We start from the raw sequence: 19500 nt of genomic DNA on the forward strand, positions 1-19500 counted from the left end.
AGCTCTGTTTGAGGAGTAGGCTGCAATGCTGGGGTCCCCAGCCTCCCGGGGGCGAGAGTCAGAGACCCACTGCAGATCTCCCTTGCAGAGGGCTTCAGACACCGGGTTGCCAGGTCGCCATCTTGCCCCGCCCCCCTGGATTTTCAAAGTAAGGATCATATAGTCTGCAGAGAGGGATAGCTGAATTTTCTGTTTACCTATTTGGATACCCCTGATTTCTTTCTCTTGCCTGATTGCTGTAGCTAGGTCGTCCAACATTATGTTGAACAGGAGGGATGAGGGTGGGTATCCTTGTCTTGTTCCTGTTTTCAGGGGAAATGCTTCCAACTTTGGTTCACTGAGCAATATGTTGGCTGTGGGTATATCATAGATAGTTCTTACTAATTTGAGGAATGTTCCTTCTGTGCCTAGGTTCTCAAGGGTTTTTATCAGGAGGGGATACTAGGTTTTGCTGAAAGCACTTCTTATTTATCCTGCCAGAGAACCAGCATTTTGTTTTGTTGATTTTTTCTATGACATTTTTGTTTTCTATGTCCTATAGTTGGTACTTTATTTTGGGGATCTGGATTCTTCTGCTGAAATTAGGGTGTTAGTGGTCTTACCTTTCCAGCTACCTTAGGTGTGACATTAGACTGTTTACTCTTAACCTTTCTGTCTTCTTAGTGTGTGTGTGTGTGTGTGTGTGTGTGTGTGTGTGTGTGTGTATGAAGAGTTATAATCTTCCCTCCTATTGTTGCTTTTATGGCATCTCAGAGATTCTTGTAATGTTTTTTAATGTCTGTCTTAAAATAGTGTTGACCCAGGAATCACTCAGTCATATGTGATTTAGTGTCCCTGTCTTTATGTGTTTTGGGAGGATCTTGTTGGTAGTGATATATATTTTTGTTCAGCTGTGATCTGAGTTGATGCATGGTATTATGTCAAGCCTATGAATTTTTTCTATGGTTGATTTATGGCTGATATGTGGTCAATCTTGGATTATGTTCCATGTGGTGATAAGTAGAATGAAAAATCTGTGTTGTTTGGGTGGTGTTCTGTAGATATCTATTGAGTTCATTTGGTCAAGCCTCAAGTTGAGGTTCCAGATCTTATTGATTTTTACCTCAACAATCTATGTAGGGTCTTTAGTGAAATATCAAAGTCCCCAGTTATAATTGTGTTAGAGTCAATATCATCTTTTAGTTTACTTAGTAGTTGCTTTATAAATTCTGGTGCTTCTGTGTTAGGTACATAGTTGTTTAGCATCGATATTTCTTGTTGGTGGAGCTTTTGCCTCCATACAGACTCCCAGTCTTAACCCCTTGATCCGTTCTGAAATTGCTGCAGCTGTTTTTCAAAACCCTCTTAAACACAATTATATTGCTTTAAGTCAAAAGGCATCTTCTGGAAAGTCTTGCCCCTTGTATTATCTCCAAAATGAAGAGAAAATGAGGTTTATCCAGGTCTCTAGGTCTTTTCTCTTCACATAAGGAGCAGAAAGTGCCAGTAGGGCTTAGAGGTTATTACATGCAGTGTTGATGTGGACAGAACTCATTGTGACCCTAATACCATTGTGCAGCCATCTGACATACCAAAGCCAGCCTGTGTTTTTTATTTCTATGATGAGAATGTTTTTAGGCCTCTCTGGGATGATGCTCTTCTTACAGGCTATTAATAAAGATTAGGACTGTTCCATAGCTGACCAAATGCCACTAATGCCTTGAAGGTCTTCATTAAAGCCTAGAATATTTTCCGCCCTGGATATCCATGTCCTCTGAATAACTCTCTAAGGGATCCTGCTCTGAGTTCCAGCCTCTCATTTTCTGCTGGTTTATGGTGTTGTCACTGACTCTGTATCCCTCCTTATCCCTGTCTTAGTGTGAAAATGAGTCCACTCTACGAGTAAAGGATATCCACATTATATGGACCCCACAGCCACATGCTAGAGAGTGGCAGGTGTTATCCCTGGTACCAGCCTACTGGGGTAGAACCATCTCGCCCTTCACCAGCTTTCTGGACATCTACCAGGATGTTATCACAGCATCTGAGTTCATGGAATAACTGTTCAGTCGGTTAATGTCTGTCCACTCTAAGACACAGTCAGTGGTGACTCTGACATCTATTAGCTGTATTTAGGGATATCACAGCAACTGTTGAGCTCCAGGTTGTTCCTGGAAGACCATGAACCCCACAAGATTCTGTAGATATTAAGTGTCCTAAGACATGTCTTTTAGTACCTAGTGTTTGACTCTGTGGAAATACTGCTGGGTGTGCTGTGGTGGTTCATCTTGATTATTTTTCTCTTTTCCCTTACTCGAGAACCTCTTTGCAACATACCTCACTGACCTTCGTTCCTCTCTATCTGGAAAAGCACAGAGAATACACATCTCTTTTTTCATTTATTTTGTTCTTAAAGTTTACTTTTAATGGTTTTTAAAAAATTTGTTTTATTTTAAAGATGGGTATAATCAGGATTAGGAATTCAAGTGGTCATGGTACAGGTAAAGTTTGGGCCTCCCTTTGGCCCCCACTTTCACCTGGTTTGAGATCAGGTATCCTTCATTTGCAAGGAGATTTGAGATTCCTTCTAACTTGTCATTGTACTTGACGTAGACAGAATTATAGTCCCTGGATGCTGGCAGAAGCCCTAGGCCCACTCCCATATCTGAGAAGGTTCTTGGAAGTTCATTCATAAAACACATGTATTAAGCACTCACTTTTCTAAACAGTTGGTATAATTCAATGAAAACAGCAGATGCCAAACTCCAGGCTTCAATTCTACTTGATGAGTCACACACACATACTAGGCACCCTAAGAAGGTCATGGTCACAGTATGGTCTAGGTATGGAGGCATTCTTTTAGATTCTGACCATGATGACAGAGCCCTGAACAAGGCATAAAATGGGTGTACTTTGAGTCCAGAAGAAGGACCTCTTGCCACCCTAAAGTATGGAAAGATTCTATGGTCTTTGGCTGGGGAGTGACTGAAATAACCATGGGTCTCATACCTCTTAGGAGTTTCATAAGAAGTCTGCTTCTGGGGGATCCCCCACAAGAGTAAAGTATTCAGGGAGAGTTGTGAGTGATGTTGGTGTCCCAGGCATTCTGCAGAAGATAAGTAAGACTGGGCTCAGAGCCAGCCCCTAAGAGACCTGTCCCACCCAGTCCCATCCTAGCTCTGCCAGTCTTCCTCCATCCCACATCACCCTCTGGTGAATCCACCAGAGAGGGCCCATACCTGGAGTTAGATGGGGAACCTGTTCCCAAATCTGCCTGAAGCCACAGTGCTGAGTCCTTAGGTACATGGAGGTGCATGTCCTGGGTATTCAGAAAGGAAGTATCAGGGGGAAGTCAAGACCCTTAAGGAATTGCTTAGCCCTTTTCCATGACCATGTCTTTCTCAGTCAGGGTATCACAGAAAGCTGAATGGGGTGTGATGGGGCTGTCCATTAGCCAGGTAGCCACACCCCCAAATTCCAGAAACATACCAAGGTTCAAAGTGAGGGCCATGTGGTGGGAAGACCAGGCCTCTGATTCTGCTGTCTATTTGCCATCTCCAGCATCATCCCAACCATTTTGCATACCTGGCCACACCGGACCTATGGAAATTCTTCCCATCCCTCAGAGGCACCACTCTTTAAGTTAAAGTTGGCTCACATGTTGGCCTCCTGGCCTGGATTGGGCCAACATCCTAGTGTGCACATCTGAGGCCACCTGGTACTTGGGAAGCCCAGGGTGTTAGAGGCAGAAGGTGAGGCGGCCTTTGATCTGGAAGACTTTCGTAGATTGGAATTCCCAGAAATTCAGTGAGTTTTCTTATTTGTAGAGGACAGTGTAAAGTGACTGATGTTGCTGATGTTTCTCCTTTTGCAGCTCTGATCTGTGTCAAGGGACACAGGTACTACCAATGTTGGTTTTCCAGCCAGCATCAGAACCTCTGAAAGAGCCAGGGCCTGCTCTGGAGCCAGAGGCACCTGCAGCCCTGGGTCTAACACCTTATCTAGAGCCAGCAGCAGGGCCAGCTCCAGCACCAGGGGAAATGCCACCTCCTGTGAATGAGCATGAAGTAAAGTCAGCTCCAGAGGTGCCCCCACCCCTGTCCTGGGACTGCAGAGACCAAATCCTGTGATGAGCTGTCTGGAATCATGGCATTTCCTCCCAAGCAGCTGGCAGAACAGTTGACTCTTATGGATGCAGTGAGCAGCTCGGCTTTCAGGGTAAGGTGAGATAGGCAGTGATTTTGCTATCATCTGTGTCAGACCAAACATGCCCTGACCTGAGTCCAATGTCCTTGGCCCAATCCCAGCCCCACATCTCACCACCAGTGAGAACTGGATGACTTTCTTTTCCCAGAATCCCTCCCTGTTCACATGTGGATAGCAGACATGGGACAAGAATGACGCCAGTTGCAGTGACTGTGCAGTTCCAAAGAAACAAGACAGAAAGTGGATGCGGCCTAGTTTATGTGGTGGTAATGAGGACTCACTGAGGGGATGCCAGGTTCATGTGTACCTACCCATGTGCCCCTAACTCAACTAGCTTCAGTGCTTATTAGGTACCTGATGCATACCAGATTATATGTCAGGCACCCAAATAGATCCTCTAGTTGGAGCTGCCACAAGGAATGTGTATGTGATTGGAAAGAAGAACTGAAGGCTGGTTGGGATGGATGGCAGACTTGGACTTAGGATGAGCATTCATGAGCCCCCCTCTGGTGCTCGGAATTTTTGAAAATGCCACTCTCCTTCCCCATCCTCCACCTCAGACCACTGTCACTTGCCTGAAACTGTGAGCAACTGTGGACTCTGAGCTTGGGTGTGCTGTGTACTCATGATACTCCCCTCCTCCTCAGGAACTGTTCAAGAAAATGGTCCCTATGAGTGCCTGGGCTCTAGCTGGGGCCATCAGAACAAGAAGGAAAAGAAGTGACTGGCACCCGCTGTCTATGCCATCATGACACAACCCAACAGACTGGCCAACTGCATCCTCACCACCTGTCTTGGAAACTAAAGCCTGACAGCCTGGGACAGGGCCAGGGTGGTGGAACACTGGATCAAAGTGGCCAAGGTAAGCTGTGGAAGGCCCTGTCTGAAGATGTGGAAACTGCCACCTCTCACTTAGCTTTCATGATTGTCTTATGCGGTCTTAACCTTGTAACCCCCTTAGGCCCTTCCTGCCAGTGGAACAATGACTTTGATATTCAGGGTCCAATGGTGGCTGCTCATTTCCTACCTGGGGTTTTTCCTTGGGTTAAACTGTAATTGTTACCTGTGAGTGTTACTCATTGTGTCCCAGGTGTGCCCTGCTTAATCCAGAAGGTAAGAAGTCAGCAGAGGAGACTTAAGCTAGACAGGGTGTGCTCCAACTCTCAACCTCATGGCTCATTCTCTTCCTTCTTGATTAGTGCCTCAGTTTCAGGAACTACTCCTCAGGTCATGCTATCCTCTCTGCCCCAAAGAGCTCCCTGATCCATCAACTCAACAAGTCAGCTGGGAAAAAGTTTGTAGGTGAGGGAAGCTGTCTTCACAGGCGGGCCAGGGTAGACCAGAGACTTCCTACAGCTCTGGCTATGCCCACTCAATGCCCCTGAGAGGTTCAAGAAAGACAAGGACACTAGATCCAGGGATGGACTGGCCAGTCCCTAAACTGAGGCTGAGGTCTCTAAACTTGGACATTAGGCCAAAATGTCCAACTCAGGACTAAGTTTTCTTAATTGTCAGGATCAGCCAGGGGCCGACTGGAGAGTTTCAGATATTTATACAGAATAATGGAACTCTCTGCCCAACTGACATCTAAACTGTACAAACACATGTCAGGTGAGATGGGGATGGGACTTAGATGACCATTGTGACAACTCTGTCCCCAGTCCTGTGGAATCTTCAGGGCCCAGGGGTGCCAAGTGTGAGCCCTCTTCCTGGCAGTTCAGTGTTTTTGATATTCTCAAATCAAAAGAATTTGAATGTACACAACTCCCCATTATTGTCAAATTGAATCTTCCTTCTTTTCCCTCTCCATAGGAAAAGCTCTAAACAATTTCAAGATTTTTCTAGCAAATGCAAGGAACTGAGCAGGAATCCACTCATCAAGGTAAAGTGGAGACTGAGATGAGGGGTGTATGTTTAGAGTGAGGGTGGAAAGGGTATTGGACCAGCCGTGTGCCGTGTGTGTGTGTGTGTGTGTGTGTGTGTGTGTGTGTGACTTTCTCACTGAAAACTGACTTGAAAAATAGCATCAGCTGTATGTAGTCTATAGTGACAGAAAGAGAGACATATTTGACTCTGGGAGGGAGGTTGTTGTAGAAGGAGGTCCTGGAGGAGCAACCCCTTTGGATACCCTCCCACTGTGGGATATTTTCTGTCCTCTCAATAAATCCTTAAAAAAAAAAAAAGGAGACCCCAATGATGGAATGTGGAGATAGCAGCTGGATTGTTCAGCAGAGGTGAGGAGCTGTGGAGTCAGCAAATATCTGACTCCCACTCTGGTCCATCCTGCTAGCATGAAGCTTCCTCCAGGCTGTAGGGTGAATGTGGTAGATGGAGCCCCCCTCCTTCTCCAAACTAGCTTAGCAATTCCTCAGGAAGCCAGGTTCCTGCTGCTGCTCTTTTCTGCATTGAACCTCCATAGGGAGGGACACATGACCTGCACCACAGATGGGGACTGCAGAGGAATCCCACAGACCAACAGGTCCAATGACTGCATAGCTTTGGGTCCTAATGGCCATACATGGGACAGATATGTGTTTTCTAGGAATCTCCACTCTGCTCTTTTGCACATCACAGGATTCTCCCCCTGGTATTCAGTTAGCAGTGACATGTGCTCCAGATGGCTCAAAAGAAATATCTGGGGACTCCTGCATTCCAGTGGCTCCTTTCTGGCCAAATCTCAGCTCTTTCCTTGTAAATGAGGAAGCAAAGTGTTACCACCCAGCATCCTCGGAGGACCCTGCCTTGTCAGCCCGAGATGACACTTCAGCAGACTACTTCCTGAATGGAGGAAGAGGAACTTCTGTACAGCAAACTCTCTGTGTGCCTGGTTCAAGGGTCAGAGGACAGCACTCCTCTCTTCTAGCTAGAAGCCTGATCATCAAGGGAGGAGGAACCCCTTCCTCCCAGGCGATCCCTTCTGTGGCCACTGTTTGGAATGTCTCCCTTAGAGAGACCAGAGTCAGGGCATGGATAAGCTGGGCTTAGAAGGAATTTGGGGAAGGGCAGGACCAGAAACCACATGACCTAGTGACCTGTTGATAGTCCACCACAGAGGTAACTAGGGGTGTGCTTGGTGGCCCTGGAAGCCAGCTAGGGGGAGAAAAGGAAGATAATAAGGAGAGGCAGCTGAGGGTCTTTAGCTGCTCTGAGTGGGAGGCCTGGGGAGGTGATCAGAAGACAGAGGTTGATGAGATTTCAGGGAACAGGCCTTAGGAGACACCAGAGAGCAGATGCTCATCACTACTATGACCCCAGTGGCACAGGGCACCGTTCCCTTCCAGGAAACTGAACTGCTGATTCTGGGCTCTGAGATGGAGGAATATATAGATGTGAATGAGCCTGGGGGGATAAGGGGAGGGGGGAGCATCCTGAGGGTTGGGAGGAGAAAGTCTCACATTAAGCCTTAGATCTGAGTTCCAGGCAATCCTCCCCTCATGAGAGTCTCATGGCTGCTCCATGTGCGAGGGCCTCAGGCTCATCTACCCCTGAGGGATGCAGGCTCCACGGCAACCGCCATCCCACCTTCCCAAGGGTGATGGAAAAGAGTTGCCAGACTGCAAAGGGACCAGAGGTTTGGACTAAACTGAACTCGACCTTTCCCTAGAGTAGTGTTCTTCGGAGGAGAGTAGAATTAGACTCATCCAAGAGCAGGGAGCTCCCACGTATCAGAGAATTTTCTTTCCATTCATGGCATAGTTTCCCTGTCTGCCATCAGAGAAGGTTGGGACAAAAGGTCCCTGAGCCTCAGCTCTCCTGACCTCTCTCCACTTGAGCCCAGAGTTTGAGGCTGCTTCAAGTCTTGTCTTGTGCATATCCCTGACTCTGGGGGCCCTGGTGGTTGTGCACCATGGGAGAGGGTGGCATGTGGCTGGCTATGTGGGTCAGGGAAGCTTTCTGATGGAATTTGACTGTTTGACTTCTAGGAAAATGTGATCAACATGAAGAAAATGATGAAAGTGAGCACTGTGGCCCTCACGTAGGGGAGGATGGGATGTGGAAGTGAGGGACACTCCTTGGGAGGGCATTCCCTGACTCTATCTTCTGCATCTTAGATTTATTGGAAAGGTTTGATACACACAGAAGGAGGTTATCCATCGCCATGGAAAGTGTGAGGAAAGGACTGAATGCAAACACCAAATCCTGCAGGATGGGCTCTTTGTACCCAACTCTGAGAACATCAGCACTGCCTTAGATTGGAGGGGAGGAGCGGGACTCTTCAGACAAAAGCCCCTGAGACTGACCGCTCCCTCCCTCTCCCATCCTGTCTATCCTGACAGGGCCTGCCTTCTACTCTGCCCTGTCAACATTCTTTCATTCCTCTTGCTCTAGGAGATCAAAGTGCTCCAGAAGATGCAGCTATTCCAGATGGCTGTGGAAAATTACCATCTTCAGCCTGAGGAGCAATTTTGGGTCTGGTTTAATTCAGTGGAGTACTTCAGTGAAAATGAGAGGTAAGAGCCTCTCAGACTCTCAGAGGGTTAAAGGAGACTCTTTCTTGAGGCTAGCTGCAGAGAGTCTATGGCCATGGCTCCCTGGTCAGTGTCAGGCTAGTTGCATGGTGACTGCTGGGGTACTATGATACCATCTGGGCAGCCATGGGAGGGTGACATGGGATATGTCCCCTAGTAGTCTCACAGCTTTTACTTTTTCCTACAGCTCCTACCTGTCCTCCCAGCTGGAGCACCCATCTCAGCAGGCCAGCAACACCCACTCAGCACCTGCAGTGGCTGGGGCCTATGGGTCTATCCACCTCACAGAGCCACCAGAGCCACCATGCCCTGCTGTACTCATATCTGTGGCAGCCCATCTAACCCAAAGCCAACACCAAGGTCTCCACAGTCTTCTCACCACTCCCGAAATCTCAAGAATTCTGTGCCTCAGTCTCTCCTTCAGCAGCATGGGTGTCCTCCTCCCAAACCCAGGCTGCCCAGAGCACAAGGCTAGGCATCCAGAGCCATCCCCATGTGCAGCAGCCACACTGCCTGAGCACCGCTAGCTGCTCCTGGGCCACACAGCCACTCTGGAAACTAAGTGACTTTGGTCCAATTCTCACAGACTAGTGAGACCCAACAGGTGCTCAACTATCAGATGCACACTGCAGGGACATAGCAAGAGGGTTAGAACATACCGACAACAGCCATTGGCTCCAGCATCCTCATGGGGAGTGTATAGCACCTGCTACATCTGGGACCCCACCACAATGTGGACAAGGATACCAGCCCTGCATCATCCTTGTCCTAGAGTGTGGGCCCCAAGAGACCCCCTTCAAGTGAGGTACTTCTCAGGTCCCAGGGACTTTGTTACTGAAGACCAACTGCTCCTCCTGCCAGGATTAAGCCCTGAAACCTCTGCAGGTGAAACAAACGTACATCAGGCAGGTACCCATTACTTGGCATGCCAGAGGTGGTCACCATCCCCCACAAGAGATACCACGCACCCCCCACTTTATAGGCAGAGCTGCAGAAGATGAACCTACCCTGAACAGAAGGATCTGACCCAGAGCCTGGGGGTCTTGCCAGAAAACCCTCCAACTGGAAGCTGGAAACTGTTCCCTTCAAGGGCAAGGAGTGAGCATATTCAGCTTTGCCAACTGATCTCTGTCCACTGACTAAACATTGCCCTGGTCTCATAACAGCAGCCTTCCATGGACAACCTCTAGGTGAAGAGGCATGATTGTATTTCCACAGAACTTCATTTCAGCACATGGAAAATTCTAATGTCAAAGTATTATAAAATTTTATTGTTTTGAATTGTTTCACCATTTATTCTTTTTGTCACTTATTCTTTTCACTTGGGCCACGCAAGAGCAGGCAGAAGCAGGCTGCATTCTACCCAACTCTGGTTGAATTGGAACTCAAATGAGGGCTGGTAGCATGAAGCAAGCCCAGCCTCCTTACAGCACGGATTTGACCCAGGATATCTGGCCAGTTGGGTCTCACGGGCCAGTTGGGTGAGGAGGCCCAGGTGGCTGGTGGTGGGGTCCTGCCTGCAGGGAAACTGGGACCCCCATGTCACAGTCGATGGAGGAAGCTATCAGAGTCCTGGAAGCTGGTCAGAGCTGGAGCCACAAAGCAGGTGAGGAACACGGGCTGCCACTTTGGGGACTGATAATCTGGGATGGAGGCACAACAGGTGCACACACAGGTGTCCTCTGGTCCCACCTCTGCCCCAGTGACTGCTCGTCTCCTGAGGGGACACCAGGTCCTGAGATCAGGGGCATACCATCTGACCATCACCCCCAATTCTCCTTGCCAGAACAACACAAAGCCTGCCCCTGGCAGACAATCTGGGCCTGGGGCCATTGCAAGGGTGGGTGGTCTCCTTGGGTGGGTCTCCTTTCCTAGCTGGGCTGGTTGCAGCATCACTTGTCAATCTGCTGCCATGTGGCATAGGTTCAATAGTTCAGCTGCTCATTCTGGACACACCAGTCCCTGGCTCCCCGGATATGCCCAATTCTGCCTGTTCCACCTTATCTGCCCCACATGCCCATTCCCCACTAGGATCCTGACAACAAGAGGACCTACACTTGTCCCTCAAATTTTCCACAGGAGCTTGTATTTCACAGGGACTCCCAGCTCAGTGCTAGCCACTGTGCGGATCCCAGGATTAGTGCAGCTCCTAGATTAATCTCCTAGGCATGTCTGATTTTATTTATTTATTTTATTTTTATTTTAATAATATTATTTATTATGATATTGTGGGGTACAGTTAAGGGTTAGGTATACAAATGTGCTTTGTTCAGGCACGCTTGTTGATAAGAGGTGTCTCCCCATACCCAGACAGATGTTTACTACCATTAATCCCATCTCCGTTCCCCTCCCACTCCATAGTTTCCCACCACTGTCAGTCATTTTCTTTTTTCTTTTTTTTTAATCAATATTTTTTATTATGATATTGTGGGGTACAGTTAAGGGCTAGGTATACAATTACGTTTCACCCTGTTGATAAGAGGTGTTTCCCCGTCCCCAGACAGGTATTTGCTACCATTAATCCCATCTCCCTCATCCCTCTAGTTTCCCACTACTGTCAGTCATTTTCTTATAGTATTACATTGGATGTTCAAGGTCCATTATATGAGTGAGAATATGTGATACTCAGATCTTTGTTTCTGTGAGAGGTCACTCAGTATTATAGACCCTAGTTACATCCAGGTTGCTGTGAAATTCATGATTTTGTTCTTTTTTATGGCTGCATAGTATTCCATCATGTATACGTACCACATTTTTTTAATCCAGTCCTCTTTTGATGGACAGCATGGTTGCTTCCACGTTCTTGCTATTGTGAACAATGCTGTGATAAATATTTGTGTGCAGGTATCTTTTTGATAGAGTGATTTGAGTCCTTCAGGGTATTTTCTCAGTAGGGGGATTGCAGGGTCATATGGGAGGTTGATATTTAGAGCTTTTAGGAATAACCACACTGCTTTCCACAGAGGTTGCACTAGTTTACACTCCCACCAAAAGTGTAGAAGTGTTCCCTTTTCACCACACCCTCTCCAGCAACTGTTATTTTTTGAGTTATTGATAATTGCCATTCTGACTGGAGTTAGGTGGTATCTCAGTGTGGTTTTGATTTGCATCTCCCTGATGATTAGTGAGGTTGAACATTTCTTCATGTGTCTGTTGACTGCTCAGATGTCTTCCTTTGAGAAGTGTCTGTTCATATCTTTAGCCCATTTTATAATGGGTTGTTTGTTTTTTTCTTTTCAGCACATTTGAGTTCCTTGTAGATCTAAGATGTTAAGCCTTTGTCAGATCTGGAGTTGGCAAATACTTTTTCCCAGTCTGTATGCTGTCTCCCTGCTCTCTTGATGGTTTCTTTGGCTTTGCAGAAGCTTGTCAATTTGATGAGGTCCCACTTGTCTATCTTCTCTCTTATGGCCTGTGGGTTTCGGGTTTTGTTTAGGAATTGGATGCCAGTTCCGATTTCCATGAGGGTATTTCCTTCATTTTCTAAAGTTCTTAGGTTTGAGGTTTTTACATTTAGGTCTCCAATCCATTTGGAGTTAATTTTTGTGTATGGGGATAGATAGGGGTCTTGTTTCAATCTTCTGCATGTGGTCAGCCAGTTTTCCCAGCACCATTCACTGAATAGGTTCTCCTCTCCCCAATGGTAGGTGGTGGAGGCTTTGTCAAAGATGAATTGGTTGAGAAATTGAGGTTTCACTTCTGGAATCTCAATTCTGTTCCATTGATCTATATGCCTGTTCCTATAATAGTACCAAGCTGTTTTGATGATTGTAGCTTTATAGTAAAGTTTGAAGTCTGGTAATTTGATACCACCTGCTTTGTTTTGGTTTGTTTTTTTGCTGAGGATTGTTCTGGCTATTCTTGGTCATTTGTGTTTCCATATAAATTCCTCTGCTGTTTTCTCTAGGTCGGAGAAGAATGTTGCTGGTAATTTGATGGGTATTGCATTGAATCTGTAGATTGCCTTAGGTAAGATGAACATCTTCACAATGTTGATTCTTCCAACCCATTAGCATGGGATATTTTTCCACTTCTTTGTGTCATCTTTGATTTCTTTGAGCAGAGTTTTGTAGTTTTCATTGTAAAGGTCTTTCACATCTCTTGTTAGGAAGATGCCAAGGTATTTCATTTTTTTTGTGGCTATTGTAAATGGAATTGTGCTTTTTATTTGGGTTTCTGTTTGTTTATTATTGGTGTAAGGAAGTGTGATTGTCTTTTGCTCATTTATTTTATATCTTGAGACTTTGTCAAAGAACTTTATCAGTGTAAGGAGGTTTTTGACAAATACTCTTGAATTTTCAAGGTAGACGATCATGTCATTTGCAAAGAGAGATAATTTGACTTCCTCTTTTCCTATTTGGATACCCCTGATTACCTTCTCTTCTCTGATCGCTCTAGCCAGGACTTCCAATACTATATTGAACAGGAGGGGTGAGAGTGGGCATCCTTGTTTTGTTCCAGTTTTCAGGGGAAATGGTTCCAATTTTTGTCCGTTTAGGAGTATGCTGGCTGTGGTTTTCTTGTAGATGGCTTTTACTACTTTGAGGTATGTTCCCTATATGCCTAGATGTTTGAGGGTTTTTATCAAGAAGGGGTCCTGGATTTTATCAAAAGCTTTTTCTGCATCTAATGATATAATCATGTGGTTTTTGTTTCGACATCTGTTGATGTATTTAATTACATTTATGGTTTTACAAATGTTGAACCAGCCTTGAATCCCAGGGATGAAGCCTACTAGGTCATGATGGATGATTTTTGAGATGTGTTGTTGTATCCAGTTTGCTAGGATCTTGTTGAGAATTTTAGCATCTATGTTCATCAAAGATATTGGCCTGTATTTCTCTTTCTTTGTTGGGTGTTTACCTGGCTTGGGTATCAGTGTGATGTTAGCTTCGTAAAATGATTTGGGGAGAGTTCCATCTTTCTCAATCGCCTGAAATACCTTCAGTAGGATTGGAATCAGCTCCTCCTTAAATGTCTTGTCGAATTCTGCTGGAAAGCCGTCTGGACCTTTTGTAGGTAGTTTTCTTATTATGTAGTCAATTTCCTTGATTGTTATTGGTCTATTTAGGGTCTCAATTTCTTCTTGTTTCAACCTAGGCAGGTTGTGTAATGACAGAAAGTCCTCTATTTCCTTGAGATTTTCAAGTTTGTTTCCATACAAGTGTACATAGTAGTCTCTAATGATCTTTTGTATTTCTTCAGGGTCAGATGTGACTTCATCTTTTGTGTTTCTGATTGTGCTTATTTGGGTTTTTTCTTTCTTTTTCTTGGTCAATCTAGCTAGGGGACCATCAATATTGTTTATCCTTTGAAGAACTAACTTTTTGTTTCATTGATTTTTTTGTGTTGTCTTTTTGTCTTCTATGTCCTGGATTTGGGCTTTTATTTTGATGATCTGGATTCTTCTGCTGAAATTAGGGTTTTTGTGGTCTTGCTTTTCCAGCTTACTTAGCTGGCTCGTTAGGCTGTTAAGTTGTGGTCCTTCCATTTTCTTCATGTGCGTTTGTAGGGTTATAAATTCTCCTCTTACTACAGCTTTCATGGCATCCCAGAGATTTTGGTAAGATGTTTCTTCATTCTCATTTGCTTCCAGGTCTTTTGATCTCTGTTTTGATTTCATCATTGACCCAGGCGTTATTTAGCATCATGCTGTTTAGTGTTCATGTCTTTGTGGGTTTTGGGGAACCTTGTTGGTGTTAATGTTTATTTATATGCCACTGTGATCCAAGAAGGTGTATGGTAGAATTTCGGTCCTTTTAAATTTGCTTACGCTTTATTTATATCCAATTATGTGGTCAATCTTAGAATATGTTCCATGCGGTGATGAGTAGAAGGTGTATTCTCTGGTCTTTGGATGGAGTGTTCTGTAGGTATCAATTAAGTTCATTTAGTCAAGAGTCACCTGAGGTTCCGGATCTCATTGCTGGTTTTTTGTCCTGATGATCTGTCTAGGGTTGAGTGGCTAATTAAAGTCCCCAGGTATGATGGTGTTAGAGTCAATATCTTTCTTTAGTTTTCCTAGAAGCTGTTTTATGAAAGTTGGTGCTCCTGTTTTGGGTGCATATGTGTTTAGAATGGATGTTTCTTGTTGTTGGATTGAACCTTTTATCATTATGTAGTGGCCCTGTGTATCTTTTTAAATTTTTGATAGCTTAAATGGTATTTTGTCTGAAATTAGTATCATGACTCCTCCCTTCTTTTGTGTTCCACTCACTTGAAAATTTGTTTCCCATCTTCTTAATTTGAGTCTGTGTATGTCCTTTCTAGTGAGATGAGTCTCTTGATGGCAGTATATTGTTGCCTGGTGACGTTTTATCCATTTTGCCATTCTATGTCTTTTCAGTGGTGCATTTAGTCCCTTCATATTCAGGCTAATTATTGAAATGTGAGAGTTTGTCCCTATCATAGAGTTCTTATATAGTTGTTGTTCTTCCACTTGTTTTTTTGTCTTTCTTTTGGTTTGGCGGTTGGTTCATGTGTATTTTATTCTTTTCCCTATACTCTTGTGAAGAATGTTGTTCTTTTTTCGTTTTCTTCTGTGTTTAGTACTTTCTTAAGTGTTTCATGTAGAGGTGGTTTGGTTGCAGTATAAGTTCTTAGGGATTGGATATCTGGGAAAGATTTTAATTCTCCCTTGCTGGTGAAGCTTAACTTGGCTGGTTAGGTTATTCTTGGTTGAAATTGTTTATCTTTTAGGACTTTGAAGATAGGACTCCAAGCTCTCCTAGCCTGCAGGGTTTCTGTTGATAAATGTGCTGCTAATCTAATTGGTCTTCCATGGTAGGTGATCTGGCCTTTTTCTCTTGCTGCCTTTAGGATTTTTTCTTCTATGCCTACTTTGTTTAGGCAAATTATTGTGTGTCTAGGAGTTTGTCTTCTCATTCGTTGTCTTGCAGGGGTTATCTGAATCTCTTGTGTTTGAAATTTTGCATCAGTGAGTAGATAAGGGAGGTTTTCTTGAATGATCTCATGGAAAGTTTGTTCCAGTGTGTTCTCTGTCTCCCTTTCTGCCTTAGGAAGGCCAGTTACTCTTAGGTTTGGTCTCTTGAAGTAATCGCTCATCTCTTGAAGGTTTTGTTCTGTCTTTTTGAGCTTGTTTTCTGTGGTTTTAAGAGTTTGTATTAGTTCTATATTTCGGTCCCCAAGCTCTGAGATTCTTCTGCTTGGGTAATTCTGCTTTCCATACTTATCAGTTTGTTATTTATTTCCTTCACATCATTCTTTATTACTGTTATCTCAGATATCAGCTCCTTCCTAGTTTATTCTTGTCTCTCCTCAATTCTTTTTAATCTCTCCATTAATGTCTTGGCATCTGGGTTTGTAGTTTAGGACCATTCTAGGGGCTTTTAATTGTTTGCATTCTGAAGTCAATTTTCTCAGTGTGTGCCCTCCCATGTGTCTGGGAGAGACCCATAGTTTTCCTTTTGTTTTTCTTCATTTGTGTAGATTTTTCTCTCTCTCCCCCTTTCCCTCCCCTTCTTTAAATCTGTTTTTCAGGGATGGTGGGGTTGCTTTTGTTTCACTTGTGCAATCTTCTTTTCTTCCTTATGAGAATTTTCTGGCTTTGTTCACTTTTGAGGTTGGAGTGTGGGCTGCAGGCTGTACTTTTTACAGTTTTGAGGTTTAATTGAGGGGGAAGCTGTGATTCGGAATCTATATGCTGATTCCACCAACAGGTGTATTGGCACACTGGAACCTATTTCCCACTGCCTTACAATCTATCTGTCCAGCGGTATGTACGTTTGGTCCCTGAATCAAATGGAGGTGCAAAAGAGGAAAATAATGGAAGTGGGGTTCAATAGGAAGTTAGAAAGAGAGGAGAGTGAGAGGGAAAATAGACATACATACCAACCAACAGGTGAAAAAAAGACACAAGGCCGGGGAGAAGTGAAAAAAACACAGGAAAATTCCCTAAAGTATATGGTAGCTACACAGAGACAGACCAATAAAATCATGAAACATTTAGTGTAAGTCAGAAAGCGAACAAAAGTGGGCAAAACAAACAGTCAAAATGATAAGATCAAAAGTCAAAATAAGAGATCAGACTAGCTCTGGAATCTTTCCTGAGTGTCTAAATCTCTTCAACTCTGATCTCCAGCCTCTCCCCTTTGTTTTCATTGCAGGCAGTTAGATTTACTGGCAGCTTGGGTTTTTTTTTTTTTGTAGCCTGCTGCCTGGGAGGTCTGTGACGTTGCTTTTGTCTGATTCACCAGGGGAGTGGCTTTGTCTGTGTTTAGCGATGTTACCTTAGGAACCGAGGTGGATGCTGCTGATAGATGGGTGGGGCAATGCAAATCTCTCCCTGGAGAATGGCTGAGGTGGCAGCTTCACTTTCACGGATCTTTTCTCTCCACTCGTCTGGGTCCTTGTGTTATCCACTGTGATGGACTGTGCTTGAGTGGGAGGCACTGTGGATCAGCTGCACAGCTGGGCACTGGGTCTGGGGTGCCACCAGCAGGATGGGGTGGAGGAGGGGGTCGGGAGTTCCCTCCTCTGGAGGTGAGAGCCTCCAATCAGCACCTTCTTAAGATTTGCTGTTCCCCTACACAAGCATGGGATCGCGCGCTGAGTGCCTCAGCCAGGTTGGGCCCAGAACTCCAGAGCTCCAAAGCTCAAAGGGCAGACAGTAGGTGGCAAGAGTGGCCCTGGGTCCCTCACAGGGTACTTCAGCCAGAAATGTGACTGGTATCTCTGAGAGGCCGGCGCCCAGAGCCTCCCTGGGTGATCAGCAGCTTGGTGCTGGGTGCTGGGTGAGACAATGTAGCCAGGGAGGGAGCCAATACCCGGGACTCCCGTGCAGTTAGGCATCACATATAGCGCAGCAGCAGCAGCTGGGGGCGTAATATCTGGCCCTGCATGGGACCGAAGTTCCCCGGGCCTTGGACCAGTGCAGCTGGCAGTGGGCAGGGGAGTGGGGGAAGAAAAGTAAGAGTCTTTTTGGGAACTCACATTCGGAGAATCTCACAAATCCCCCTATGCCATTGCCATCTTACTGGAACTCCGCCATGTTTGATTTTAATAACAAGTCATTTGTCACATGGTTGATTCTTCTGCACCAAATCCTCCTCAATGAAATACTCAGTGACCACCTTCTCTGGAGACACTGCACCGTGTGTGGCCCCATGTGTGCCCTAACGTGCATTTTGCTTTGCATGTTCTTATGCCACCTTGCTGGGAAGGACTTTTCTTGTTTTTGGGGCTGGGTTTTTTTTCTCCTTCACAAGATTAAGAGGATCCAGAAGGCAGGAATCATTTCTGTCTTTTCCCCTAAGTACCACCAGCACGCCAACATTTCCCTGCAAGGCTCCACCTTCATACCTCAGGTTTTCCTCTGGGAGGTGATGACTTAGGGGTGAAGACTCACTAAACACTTCAAGAAGCATGGTCATCCCAGACAGTGTTTAAGCCTAAGAGAGAAGGGTGACTGAGGCCGCATCACCATGTAAAGTTTCCAAAAAAGCACCTTAACCCAAAGGCATTCTGATAAGATAGAGGCTGGTAACAAGGACATGTAAGAGGAGGTGCGTCAGATAGATTTTTTTTTAAATAGTGGTGTATCTCTACTTTTCTTTCATGTGAAATGTTCACAAACAAATTTTTAAAAACTTGCTATCCATTAGTCGATATAAAGCAAGAAACAAACTACTGTTGTGTGTCAAAGGTACAGTTGATAATATTGTCACTTGGAGAGGACAAGTTGGTGTTTGGGAATATGTGGAAGAAACTGCATGTTTAGGATTTTACTGCAAGCCCTGGAAGTGTGAGACTGGGGGAAAAGCGTGGTGGATTTGAGACTGTATTTTCCATTCATTTGTAAAATGCAGCAGAAAAAAAAGGCTCCCTGTAAAGCATTAAAATAACTATGAGGGGGAATCATCCCCCAAAACAATTATATTTTGGGAGGCAAGTTCCCCATAATACTGGCTTCCCCCACTAGTTAAGTGTTCTGGGATCCCATCACATCAGTGTACCAGCTAGCATTTTTGTAAGAGGATGCATTCAGGAAATTTTTCATGGGAGATTTTTGCAATGTGTTTGCCCATTTCATGATGGGTTATTTATGAGCTCACCTGCCACACCCTGCTAAATGTTCAGCAGTTTTTGACCAAAAACAGTATAACCCCAATCCCTCCCCATTCCCTACCCTCCCTATTCTCTTGATCTCACCCCAAGAGAATTTTTAAAATTTCCCCCATAAAAAAAGTCTTCAAAAGAAAACTTTTTGCTGATGGAGAAGAGGTGAAACAAAGGCAGAAGCACTGAAAGGCATTAAAATTGCTGAGCTAAAAAATGGTTTTGAGCAGTAGAAAATGCATCTCGACAGGTGTGCTGCATCTAACGAAGAGTACCTTGATGGTTACTGAAGTATAAACTTACAAGAATACACATTCTCTTTAATATATTCCAGGTTTTTTGGGTCCCCCCCCCCAAGTATACAGCAGACAATTAGATCAAAGTGGCTGCAGTGCTTTAGGTTTCTATATAAGAAAAATGAACTTTAACTCAAATGCACTTCTTGAAAATTACTCACCTAGAAGGAAAAACATTTTAGGCTTAATGAAGCACAAATCTCCAGTTAATCTCTGACTCCATAACAAAGAAATATCTACCTGGATGGTTCAGCAAGAGGACTACATAGATGTAACTAATCAGTTATTGAATGTGGTTTGCTTATACAATCTTTTACTTCAAGACCCATCTGTGGATCCCCAAACCAAGGCTGGGTGTGCCCCAATTCATGAATAACTATTTGCTCAAATAACCTTTTCAATATATTAATGGTGGCTTAGTTTCATTTTTAGGAGGGGAAAGAAGAGACTGTGACCCTGTGGACCATAGCTCC

The 19500-nt window shown here is 44.8% G+C and overlaps 1 long non-coding RNA gene across 1 annotated transcript in view; it reads left to right on the forward strand.

Annotated features, from left to right (window-relative positions):
• Positions 1-3890: 3890 nt before the first annotated feature.
• The window catches only part of LOC103258799, a 66728-nt gene continuing 51118 nt past the window's right edge, over positions 3891-19500 (forward strand). The window contains exons 1-5 of the long non-coding RNA XR_504200.2: positions 3891-4197; positions 4833-5047; positions 5998-6067; positions 8515-8636; positions 8842-10260. This is a non-coding gene — a long non-coding RNA (uncharacterized LOC103258799). The remainder of the gene's footprint in view (positions 4198-4832; positions 5048-5997; positions 6068-8514; positions 8637-8841; positions 10261-19500) is intronic.

Source organism: Carlito syrichta, unplaced genomic scaffold (genome assembly GCF_000164805.1).
Source record: "Carlito syrichta isolate Samal-C Ts95f unplaced genomic scaffold, Tarsius_syrichta-2.0.1 Scaffold302372, whole genome shotgun sequence".
NCBI classification, from domain to species: domain Eukaryota; kingdom Metazoa; phylum Chordata; class Mammalia; order Primates; family Tarsiidae; genus Carlito; species Carlito syrichta.